The 13,491-nt window shown below is 44.7% G+C and overlaps 1 protein-coding gene across 1 annotated transcript in view; it reads right to left on the bottom strand.

Annotated features, from left to right (window-relative positions):
• Window positions 1–13,491, bottom strand: part of LOC137430254 (beta-1,4 N-acetylgalactosaminyltransferase 1-like) — a 124,639-nt gene that overhangs the window by 97,518 nt on the left and 13,630 nt on the right. The window lies entirely within an intron of this gene.

The raw sequence follows: 13,491 nt of genomic DNA, 5'->3' as shown, positions 1-13,491 counted from the left end.
TTCACAAAAATACACACCCACACAAATAAACAACATTTATTCCGTTTAACAGAACAAACATTTCCTCTATCATGACATGCATGTCTTCAAAATTATATGCCCAAGAGAAAAAGTAAAATTAATTAAAACTGCGGGCAGTGATGATCCGGGGACCATACCGCTCCATCCTGATTGGACGAGTGCGTGCTAGAGTCGTTAACAACGACAGTCCAGATCCGATTGTTCAAAATTTCAACTCAATCGATCGAAAAATGAACGCAGGGATGCATTTTAAAGGTGCAGTGGCACTAACTGAGTTGCCACGAATATGGCCACGAAATTGCCAATATGGCCATCACAAAATATTTTCCTTAATCAATTGGCTCATAGCATAACCAATCTGCAAGTATTTCATCCGAAGATGTATCTCTCAGGAATTTTAATTAAATAAGTCATTTATAAATCAACGAGTTAATTTATTAAATGATTAATCAATAAATCAATATTTTCCTTGACAGCCACATCACTTGGTCAGTGTCATGTCCAAATATCAGCTTCCTTACTCAAAAGGTGCCTGAGTTAATGTAATGTAATTACTGTAATAAGATTACTGCAATTACTGTAATGATTACTGCAATTACCGGAACTGTAATTACTGTAATTACCTCAGGTAATTACTGTAATGTAATTACTGTAATGTAATAAGAAATGTAATTAATTAAATAAGTACTTCATTAATCGTTAATAATGAAATAATTCCTGAATTCTCATTCGATTCACTTGACATTCGAATGTCCCCAAAACGTTGGAGCAAAACGTTGCAACAACGAAAGTGAAACGTTGTAGCGACGTTGTGGAAACGTCAGCAAAACACAACATTTAAATGTTCACAAAACGTTGGAGCAAAACGTTGCAACAACGAAAGTGAAACGTTGTGGCGACGTTGTGGAAACGTCAGCAAAACACAACATTTGAATGTTCCCAAAACGTTGGAGCAAAACGTTGCAACAACGAAAGTGAAACGTTGTAGCGACGTTGTGGAAACGTCAGCAAAACACAACATTTAAATGTTCACAAAACGTTGGAGCAAAACGTTGCAACAACGAAAGTGAAACGTTGTAGCGACGTTGTGGAAACGTCAGCAAAACACAACATTTAAATGTTCACAAAACGTTGGAGCAAAACGTTGCAACAACGAAAGTGAAACGTTGTAGCGACGTTGTGGAAACGTTAGCACAACCCAACCTTTGAATGGTCCCAAACGTTTTGACAACAAATGGTCACAAGTCATTATCACATTGCAATGACCTCTAAACATTCCTAAACCAATATCCCATTAAAAAATCCCATTAAAATCCCATATTTTGTCACCCTTTGCATTGTTGAAAGCAATTAATTCCATAACTTAATATTACCTCAATTTATATATACTAGGGCGTGCCCGCACGTACGTGCTCGCCCGTACGTGCTTGCAAAAAACATGCGTGCAAACAACAACAACAAAACTTTGAAACCACGTGGCAGTAACGACCACAGAACCCCCCCTTCTATTTGCATGCAATGGTTTGGTCCATTCGCAAAGCCAAAGCGAACGACCACAGAACCCCCCTTCTATTTACATGCAATGGTTCGGTCCATCCGCAGAGCCAAAGCGAACGACCACAGAACCCCCCTTCTATTTACATGCAATGGTTAGGTCCATCCGCAGAGCCAAAGCGAACGACCACAGAACCCCCCTTCTATTTACATGCAATGGTTCGGTCCATCCGCAGAGCCAAAGCGAACGACCACAGAACCCCCCTTCTATTTACATGCAATGGTTCGGTCCATCCGCAGAGCCAAAGCGAACGACCCGCGAGCACGGCGACCACACCCTGGGACCCACCCGTCCGATTAATTTCAAACCTTGAAAAGGCACATCCTCGGGTCCCCACAAATATACCTGGCAAGTTTCAAGTATATCGGACCGGTAGTTGTTGAGAAACAGCGGTCGCATACAGACAGACCGACACACACACCGAGATTACTGGAATTATAGATAGATAAAAATCCGATCTCATTAAAACCTTCATACAAACCACTAGCATATATTATTCCTAGGACTAAAATCACCAGGACCATTATCAAACATTTATCAAAATATTAGGACCATCATCAAACGAATGAATGACTCAATCCTTTAATGACTCCATCCAAACCCAGACATTTTGAGTTCCGTAACTTTTATACTTCAAATTTTCCATTCCTTCCCTTCCTTATCCTTCGATGTAGGGATGGGTTCTTTTTAGGATCATGTTGCATCGAGCATTATTTTTCAAACAGTGTGACTATTAAGCCCACGCCAAGACCTCTGACATCCCACCATTAACACCTATTTTAAGCGTGCCGAATCAGTAAGCATCACCCCTTCTATGAGCCTCGACCAGAGGGTGGTTGTCACCCACAAACACTCGTCGCTAGCTATTCCATTGTCTGTTGATTCCCATTCTGCTGTTTTTGTCTCATAATCAAGATAAATTTGGAACAGCCCTTTAAACTAACACCAAGCAGATCAATTTTTATATTTAAATATAAAATCATTTTCTCATTAATTCATAATCATAAAATCATTTAATCCGTGTCACCCATGCTATTTATCTAGCAAATTTCGTCAAAAAATACAACAGCACTGGTTCCGTGTCACCCATGCTATTTACCTAGCAAATTTCGTCAAAAAATACAACAGCACTGGTTCCGTGTCACCCATGCTATTTATCTAGCAAATTTCGTCAAAAAAAATACAACAGCACTGGTTCCGTGTCACCCATGCTATTTATCTAGCAAATTTCGTCAAAAAAATACAACAGCACTGGTTCCGTGTCACCCATGCTATTTATCTAGCAAATTTCGTCAAAAAAAATACAACAGCACTGGTTCCGTGTCACCCATGCTATTTATCTAGCAAATTTCGTCAAAAAAATACAACAGCACTGGTTCCGTGTCACCCATGCTATTTATCTAGCAAATTTCGTCAAAAAAATACAACAGCACTGGTTCCGTGTCACCCATGCTATTTATCTAGCAAATTTCGTCAAAAAAAATACAACAGCACTGGTTCCGTGTCACCCATGCTATTTATCTAGCAAATTTCGTCAAAAAAAATACAACAGCACTGGTTCCGTGTCACCCATGCTATTTATCTAGCAAATTTCGTCAAAAAAATACAACAGCACTGGTTCCGTGTCACCCATGCTATTTATCTAGCAAATTTCGTCAAAAAAATACAACAGCACTGGTTCCGTGTCACCCATGCTATTTATCTAGCAAATTTCGTCAAAAAATACAACAGCACTGGTTCCGTGTCACCCATGCTATTTATCTAGCAAATTTCGTCAAAAAAAATACAACAGCACTGGTTCCGTGTCACCCATGCTATTTATCTAGCAAATTTCGTCAAAAAAAATACAACAGCACTGGTTCCGTGTCACCCATGCTATTTATCTAGCAAATTTCGTCAAAAAAATACAACAGCACTGCTCCCAAAATTCTCTATTTAAAACGGGTGTACACGATTGTACACGTGTACGGACGGACCTTACCGAACCGGCAAACAAGTCGCTTCATGCACATCAGTGGTGCGTTTCTTCGTGGCGCGTGTCAGAAGAATTACACAGCGCAGGAAAAATACGTATTTACAGAAATCGTTAAAAAAAAAAACTCGGATAATCGCTAAAATCGTTGTGGCCGGTGTACCATATTGGAAATATATATATATATAAATATAATTCCGTTTCCCGGTTCCCTGTCGCTCGCCGAGCGCCGATCAAGTCAAGTGCTTCGAACAAGTGCAAAAAAAAAAGTAGTACTTTATCCGTGTGCGAGTGGGTAAACGAGTGTACCGGCCTTACACGTCCTTGAAACAAGCGGTCGCAAGGTGCACACTTGCTCCGCCCGCTTCCAGGTCACAGTAAGGCCCTTTAATAACCAGCGCCAAGAAGCCCCAGATCACCTGCTCCCCCATATATGTACCCATAACTTCCAAGTTCGTAATCATATTGGGCAAGACAAGACACACTCACCTTTTAAAGAAGACTTGCTTGTACAATTGATCGCAGCGGTGCCTCCAAGATTGTCAGGGAATTTACTGGGGGACTCACAGGACTCCAAAGACCGGACACAGGTTACAAAAGGTCTCGTTTATTAAACTGTATTCACTTCATCCAATTACCAAAATGATACCGCATAATATAATGGATCAGGTTTAACTCTTTTCGCTGGTCCTTCTCTCCATCCGACACTCCCGTTCGGTCAGCGCTTCACGTAGCAAGTACTCGTTCATTCCATCGTTCCGTCGGGCAGGGCTTCTGAGGACCAGTGTACTTTACTCAACGTTTGCTCTCGTTATATCGCCAAACTGGACTTAATCTCCTCTCCGCTAATGTCCCGAGGTCATGCATCGCACCGAGTCCTGGCATCAGCTCGCTCCCCTCCTGCTGTGTAAATGGAAATCACAGCAGGGGGGGGTGCTCTAGCCTGGGGCCTTGACCAGGTGTTTCAAGAGATTACATTGTTCATACACATAAAATGTATCTGCTTTGTTACCAGGTTAATTAATAAGTTACCAGGGCCAATCAATATGTTACACTGAGTTACACTTCCACAGGGGTTAAGGAAAAAATGGCGGATATGGAGAATTATGTTCGTAATATTGAAAAGAGACGAAGCGAAACGGGAAATGAAATGCGGGAGGAATTGCAGGAATGTATGCAAGGTTGGTGCTCGCATCGTGATGAGGAACATGCTAATCAAATAAAAAGATTACAGGTTAATGAAGAGAGCCTGACGAAGATGGGTCCCGAGGTGAGTGGCGATGATTTCGGGTCCCGAGGTGAGTGGCGATGATTTCGGGAATGTGTTTGGTGCGATCGGGTGTTCAGCTAGCCTGGGAGAAAGGCCAGACTCGGGAGTTCGTGCAGGGCCAAGTGTGAGGGGTAAGAATGGAACGGAGGGTGTGGAGAGAGTGTGCGCACTGGTGTGTGCGAGTAAGGAATGGGGTGCGAGGGGTAATCCGCCGTCTCAGGCATCGACACCGACCGGGATAGGGGTCAGTGGGATGAATAGGGGACGTGAGCCCCCGATGAGTGGTGCACCATGGGGACCGGAGGGGGTCGGTGCTGCGTCGGTCTCGCAAGGACCGGTGTGCGGGATTCGTGCTCCGGCATCCGCACGGTGTTGCTGGCGCCGTACCACGGCAAGAGCGATTGGCAGGGTTCGAGGGGAAATTCGGAGTTTCGGAGGAACGCCCCTCATCATTACCAGGTGAGGTTTTATACCCGTGTCCGGTTGGGTCATCGTGCGTGGGACCGCAGGGCCCCGCGCAGGGATGGACCCCGGCACCTGGGACCTCCAACTCCACCCCCCTCGGATCGCCAATGCCGGCCGAATAACACCCTATACAGGCGAGCAGGCACCCTCATGGATTACTTCGGCTTTAGAGGCCGAGGCATGACCGATTGCCTCCATGGATGGGGGCTCATAGTGTAGAAGACTGGGGGAGTATTGTACCCCCCATGTGGGGGTATGGTGGTGCGACCATTCTCCACGATGGGAGGCCCATGAGCACTAGTTTAGGGGGATAGCATTGTTAGGCCCATGGAGGAGCCAGCAATGGTTGCTCCATGGGGGCACCGAAGCACTAGCTGAGGGAGGGCTAGGATAATGGTTAGGGATCTAGAGAGACCATAGGGACAGAGATTTAACTAGTAAACATGAACAGTAGTGGGGACATGGAGAGTTTAGTGGTTGTAAAAAAAAAAAAGGTGTGCATAGTTTAAAGGGGCGACGACGGACGCACGAGTTATAGGGGAAATTAGTTAGATGAATGATGCAGTGTGTGAGTGTGAATTGAATTGGGTTGTGATGTGCAAATAATTGGTGTGAAAATAAATGGTGTGGAATACATGGTGTGGAATGCATGGTGCGAAGGATTGAATGGGGGGGTGTGGAACCCATTCACAGAGGCCCGGGTGGGTAGTTCAAAGTTAGATAGAGGGTGCAGGTAAATTACATGGATATTGACACCTGTGGTGCTGAATGTAGAAATTGTTTTTTTTTGTGAGGTGCATGAGACAGTGGAATGGCTTGGCGTGTGGCTTAATTGGTAGTAATAGTTATTGGGGCATTCCGTCTCTGGTAGCTCATCACCCAGGTAAGGCCGCAGGTAGGCTCAGGGAGCCAATTAGGTTAGTGTGAGTGGGGCCCGAGGATCCAGGGAAGGGACTCGGGTTGCCCGAATGCCAAGGTGGGCATCAGGGGGTAAGCACCAGGGAGGGCCTTCCCAAGATAGAATAGGGTGAGAGCAGGCAAGCTTGGGAGGCAGCTCCAGTGAACGGAGGGGTGCAGGTCGGTAGACCTGCTGGTAGAGCCACACGACCCAGCCCCAAAATTGTGTGAGGGCACAGGTAGGAAATTTGTGGGGATAGACCCAAATTCGGAGGGCACCACAGTGTGGGCAATGTGAATTCGGGTTCTTAGAACCACATAGTTTAAAGAAGGCCGATTGGCAGGGTACAAATCCAGGGAGATTAAATGTGTAATGATGTTAGTGTAGTTAGGATTTTGTGAAGACCCCTTCGCACCATCCACAACCATCCACAAGGTGATGGATTTCACACCACGGGACTCAATGTTTGATTGGTAAGATGCATCACGACGTGAGTACGAAACATTGTGTGTTCATTCTGCCTTGCCTTCCTGAGAGAACCTAGGGGGAGTAGGCGACAAATTTGGAATAAAGAGTGGACGTGGGAGACAAGACATAGAGATGAATTGTAAATACAAGGAGGGCTATGGTTGTGTAGTTAACGGTGGGGGCACGTACGCGTAGGGCCAGGCTCGAGTTGACTCTACCGGCGTTCCTCTCACCCGCTTGTCATACCTGTATTTTGCGTTGCCACCATGTCCTTTACTTTTTTTTGCCCATTGCGTCTTCCCTTCCTTCCCGATCCAGGACCATCAAGAAGACTAACCTTGCTGTCGCAGCATCTTGCTGCCAAACATCCATCCATCCATCACCTTATGGACCACTGGCTTTGTGGCCACACCCATCACCATTGTTACACCTCCTGGCTGCCCCATCATTTTGCTACATGGACCACATGTTGGGTGGCACTGATGTTACACATGGATCACCTGTTGAGTGGCATTGACGCCACACATTTGGACCACTTGTCAAGTGGCCCCACTCACGAAATAAAAAAAGTGATCCATGTGTGCAATTATGAAGATTTAGATGGCCCTGATCTTGAAATGTCCTGCATGCCGGTCAGGGCCAGCCGGTTTTTGTTAGCCCGCCTACCAAGGCAAGAAGCCAGAAGATGACGCCAGCAAAAAAGGTCTCCAAGTTTTATTCCTCAAGTCCAGGTCCTGGGTCATAGTTTTTGGTAAATAAATGGTGTTTTAGTGTAAAATGTAAAAATGTTGCCCACCGGTTATGTGTTTAGTTTCAAAATTGCGGCAATACGTGAACAGTATAAGGTTGTGGGTGTGAATCTGTTGGGTAGTTTCTCAACGCATTAGGAGGGACATATTTAGTTTTAAAATGTACATTTAAATGTTTAACAAAAAAATAAAAGAGATGTCGCACACATTGGGATTAGACTTTAAAATGTTAGGGGAATCACATCTATGTGTCACACTAATAGTAATGTTTAAATGAATGCTAGCTCACCCCAGCCGCTCCATGTGGATGACTCTGGTCGAGTCTCGGTGAGAGGAGGGGTTAGTGTTGCGGTTTTGCGATAAATGCAAACCCCCTATTGTTAATTGCACGACAACATGTAGCCTGCAGTAGTTATTTCTTGTTGAATGTAAAGATTAGCCCTTCCCTTTGTGTAATAATCAAGACCAAATATGCGTTGAGAGTAGGTAGGATTTCAAACCTTCGTGTGATTAAAGGAGAACATTTAGATGTGCAAAGAGGTGGGGCAAAAGGAACAGGCCCACGTGACCAAGGACGGTTCGGGAACACCACCAGCAAGCATGCGACCAACCTCAGCCAATGGGAGGCTGTGGAACATTTTCGGGGCGTGGGCGGGTCTGATAAAACCCCCGTCCAGCGCATTTCCATTCTCTTGCTTTGGGATTTTGCTGCGCCACGACCTCCTGCTCTGGACTCTCTTGCGTTTGGCTCCACAAGACGACACTGCTCTGCCCTTTGTGATCTTGCCCGGACCCTTTTGCCTTTGTCCTTCGACGACGCCTCTTGCTTGTTCAACCTGCGCTGAAGTTCGTCCGTGCCGACTTTGAGGCGGCGGTTCGTCCTTTGGACCTGACCTCATCCAGGCTGCACGTCCGGATCGAGGATCGAACTGCGCACACCAGACCACGTGGCCACTTTGGAGTCGGTCCCTGTGAAGCACCATCGGTACCAATAACCAGAGTGTTATTCCCTGAGTGAGTGTAAGAGTGTGAAGGCGCCAGTGGAGTTTATTATTAGGTAAGGAATTGATAAGCTGCATCTTTGTCTGTTTCTCTGTGCCTTCAAAATAAAAAGCTGTACATTTCGTTGTTACATTCCAACCTGTTCGGATACGTCTTTTCTCCATTGGCATAGCATCATCCGAGACCGAATTTGGCAGTTTGAATCAGGTCCACAAATCACGTAAGGTAATGCCGCTTTCCACACCGTGCAAATCCGCTCGGCACGCAATTGAATAAGGTGTGTGAAAGCGACGGTTCTATCCCCGGTTTCTTCGGTCACGTGTCTTGAAGGTATTTGGGATATTTGGACCGGCAAACTCTTCGGCATGTGGCTGGGAGATTGGCGATCAAAATTGCTTAGCAATCCGTCAATCACTAGTCTAGTCGCTCGTGGTCGGCAGCCTCAGTGGAACCAGAGTTCGTGGGGAAACGGGGCATAACCCCCCCCCCCCCCCCTTAGTACGTCAATGAACCCAGCATCCGCAACAATATGTAGATCAGCATAAATTGTTTCTTTATAAGGCCCACCAAATATAAAGCACATAAACCCCCCCCCCCCCCCCCCTTAGTACGTCAACGAACCCGGCATTCGCAACAATATGTAGATCAGCATAAATTGTTTCTTTATAAGGCCCACCAAATATAAACATTTCTTTTACTGAGAGGTTTGGACTGAAAGTCGTAAATCAGGCTGCGTCTGCAGGCAAACTTGTTTCCAGGGCAACCTGCCTGCACGTGTTGTGAGCTCCCTTATCAGCTTTGCAATTAGAGACAAGTACTAAAGAATAAGTTTTCTTCCAATCAATATCTGTATAACAAATAAATGTACTATTTATATAATACATATACAGACTTGGCATTTAATATGGAATTTTTTTTTTTTCTTGACTTGGGTTTACTTTCTTAACTCAGTATATCAATCTGGTGAGTTTCTTTTACACTTTGGTGATTTATTTGTTAAAAGAACCATGTCACTGATTGTCTTTCGCAGCAAGAAGTCAACAACAGGATTATATCACAGGTGGCGTGGCAAAATGTACGGACAGGTGCATTTGATGATTGGCTTCACAGTCGGGTATACAAGGGTTGTTGCGTTCTGTATTAGTGGAAAACAACTGCTGCACGTCTCCAAAAGTTATTGCCGCGTCCTCTGGAGATGGTCCGTCAACTCGACAATGCTGTTTGTCATGGAGTGGTGGCTTTACGAAATTACGGCATGAAACAGCGTGCTATTGCTCGGCAGTATAGCATCACTCAAGGTCAGGTGTCAAAGATCCTGAAACGATATGCTCAGAGGGGTGTCCCTACTCCAATACCGAGGCCAGGACGTCCCCGCAGAACCACAAGGAGGGATGATCGCCAGCTGCACCCGTTAGTCCACAATGGCCGTACCAAGTCAGCTAATCGGCTTAGGGCTGAGTGGCAGCAACTGACAAATGTGCCTGTATCCAGAAGGCTAGTCAACGAACGACTGGTTCAAGCAGGCTATCATGCCAGGCGTCCCCTGAGAAAGCCACGCTTGACCAGACAACACCGCCAGCGCCGATTGCAGTGGGCCAGAGAGCACCATCAATGACAGCCAGGACACTGGAATCACGTGATCTTCAGTGACAAGTCTAGATTTCTGGTCTATCGTCAAGATGGCCACGTCTGAGGGCGCAGACAAGTGCATGAAGCCTACAACGAAGATTGTATAGTGCCAGGAGTCCAGGCTGGAGGTGGTGGGGTGACCGTTTGGGCTGCTTTTCATGCAGGGGGCAAAACTGACCTGGTTGTTCTGAATGGAAACCTGAACCAGTTCAAGTACAGGGCCATTCTGTAAGAAACATTGCTTCCATTTGCTAGTGCAGCCTTTCGAGGAAACTTTGTCTTGCAAGATGACAATGCACGGCCTCATCGTGCTCGCATGATCCAACACTTTCTTGCTGACCATGGTGTAGAGCATATGGAGTGGCCTGCCATGTCACCGGATATGAATCCGATAGAGAACTTGTGGGCAGAATTAACGCGTCAAATCGACCACTTGGACCAGCAGCCGACCTCTGTGCGTGAATTGCAGCAGGCTCATTGTCACTGCATGGCAAGCGATTCCTGTCCAAACCTTGGCAAATCTCGTGAACAGCATGCCTCAACATGTACGTGCTCTCCTGAATGCTCGTGGGGGTTACACGAAGTACTGAACAGTAATTTTACTGTCCGTAATCCCAGTCGTAATTTAACTTTTGTTTTTGTTAAAAAAAATTTGGCTAATGTGCAAAATAAAGAGATACTTCTGGAAAACGTACAGAAGTTTAACACAGTACTGTCCATGAATTGAGTTCGATATCAGTTTACATCACTTTCAAGGATCAATTTATTTGTTTCGAAATGTCAAATGTGGTTTTTTTTTTTTTTTTTTTTTTTTTTTGTATACAAGATCGAGGCTCGTGAAAGAGCGAACATTAATCACACAGAAAGACAAACAGACACATAAAACAAATAACATCGGGAGCGGTAGACAAGATGGGGAGAGAGGGGGAAGGACACAAACACAACATTTGAGAGCAGGGACCGAGAGACATGGAGACATCGAGAGATCTGTGGGAGGGAGAGGGCTTTGGGGGGGAGGCATGTGAAGGGGGGGGAGGCATGTGAAGGGGGGGGGGGTGGGAGAGGTATAAACATATGGACACTGCCAGGATTTCCAGGAAATAAGTTGGAATTTCAAACAAGGTGGATCTGGGGTGAATTAGTGGGGGTAGAAAAGATCAAGGTTATGGATGGGGGAAGATAAGAGATGGTGGTGAACAGCTGTTTTAAACAGCTTGTTTCTTTTAAAGGTCACATTAACAAAATCTAGAATAATTTCAACATAATTCCAATGAACTTTTGGTTCTAAGACTTCTAGAAAAGTAAGTTCACCCCCACAAAAAAAATATTCCATATTAAATGCCCAGTCTGTATATTAATCATTGTATTCAACAAAATAAGCTATGTATTCAGATTCCAACATACTGTATACATAAGTTTGGGAAAAGTTTCCTGCAGTTTGTAACTCTTGAAAATCTTTCTTATCTTGGATAAGTGAAGGCCAAATCAGTGTTGCACGACGTGTCCACACCTGGCGAGCCGATAATTAAAAGTTTCACAAAACATACTTTGTTTGTTCAAAAAACTTCTCCTATGATTTCATATTACTTTTCATGGATTTATACTTTAACTCGTATCCTCAATGATTTAAACAATAGAACAAAACTCTTTAATTGTTAGTAAGTCTGTGTAAGTAAGTCTGTATAAGTTTCAATGGAATACTGCTCTCCCCTCTGGGCTGGTGCTCCTGCCTCACACCTAGCTCGTCTTCACGCTGTTGAAACCAAAGCGTTCAGGATCATTGGAATCTCCCGCGATGAAGCAAACTCCAAGGGCCTTTCACTCACTCACCGTAGACGAGGTTGGTGGTCTTTCCGTTTTCTACCGACTCCTCTCTGGCCTTGCCCCCCCCAGCTCTCTCTGGGCTCTGTCCCCCAAATATTCCTACAGGTCGCACAAGATCTGCCTGCAACCCTCTTATGGTTAAACTGCCAAATCAAGACTCTATGCTCACCTTCATTTCTTCATTCCTCTTTTCTCCCGCCTCTGGAACAACACTCGCTCACTCTCTTCAATCCCACTCCACCTTCCAGGTCTTTAAAACAGCTGTTCACCACCATCTCTTGTCTTCCCCCATCCAAAACCTTGATATTTTCTACCCCCGCTAATTTCACCCCAAATCCACTTTTTTGAAATACCAACTTCTGTCCTGGAAGTCCTTGGTGTCCTTGTGTTTTATACTTCTCCCACCCGCCCCCCCCCCCTTCCCACGCCTCCTCCCCCCAAGCCCTCTCCCTCCCACACATCTCCCTGCTCTCAAATGTTGTGTTTGAAATGTTGTGTGTTTGTTGTCACCCTTCACTCGCCATCTTGTTTTCCGCTCCCTCTTTTTATATATTTTGTTTTGTCTGGTTGATTTGTTTGTGAAATACAGATTTGGCATTTAATATGGAATATTTTTTTTGTGGGGATGAACTTACTTTTCCAGATGTCTTAGAACCAAAAGTTCATTGGAATTATGTTGAAATTATTCTAGATTTTGTTAATGTGACCTTTAAAAGAAGCAAAAACCACATTTGACATTTCAAAACAAATAAATTGATCCTTGAAAGTGATATAAACTGATATCGAACTCAATTCATGGACAGTACTGTGTTAAACTTCTGTACGTTTTCCAGAAGTATCTCTTTATTTTGCACATTAGCCAAATTTTTTAGCTCTTCAACTTCTCTTCTACTCAACCAGTTCCCAACACTCCTGACTGATCCATGGTTTTGTCCCCTGTTTTTGTAACCCAGCACTTCTTTTGCCGTTTCCTTATTGAATTCAAAACGATTGAGATTATTATCATAAGCTTTGCATTGATTTGTCCTGAAAGCATGAATATTTTTATACAGCTGATATGTACACTGATAATTAGAAAGTAATAAAGGTGTCATTTACAGAGTATTTACCATACTTGGAGGACAAATCCGACCCAAATAAACCACAGATAATTCCATAAAACCCACAACAAGTATGTGTCAACTCTCCAGAGAGGCCACAAACACATCTAGCTGGTTGACCTCAAAGCTGAACTTTCAACATGTCTCCTTCCTCAAAGACCTGGTGGCACCTTGTCAAGTCTGTATTTGGTAAAGGCTCATCCTACACCCCTTCCATACTTCAAAAGGCACCAAAGCCTACTCTGCTTTTGAGAAGGCCAAATTTCTCAATTCTGTGTTTGCTTCCAAATCTGATGAGCCCACCCGCCTCACTCCCTATACTTACCCTGCCCACTTTCACCCAACTTCTCCTGGATACTGTCTTTCTCACCTGAGAAGACAGAAGATTCTGGCAGTGCTCAACTCCAATTCTACAACAGCCCCAGGTGGTACGTGTCCTAAAAACCTGCTCTGCTGATCTTGCACATTCTCTTTCTGCTCAGTTCACACCATCATTTGCCCTAAGTCACCTTTTGTTCCATGGAAATCAGTGAACGTT

Source organism: Myxine glutinosa, chromosome 6 (assembly GCF_964187855.1).
Source record: "Myxine glutinosa chromosome 6, kmMyxGlut1.1, whole genome shotgun sequence".
In the NCBI taxonomy this organism is placed as follows: domain Eukaryota; kingdom Metazoa; phylum Chordata; class Myxini; order Myxiniformes; family Myxinidae; genus Myxine; species Myxine glutinosa.
This window is presented reverse-complemented; position numbering and strand designations above follow the sequence as displayed.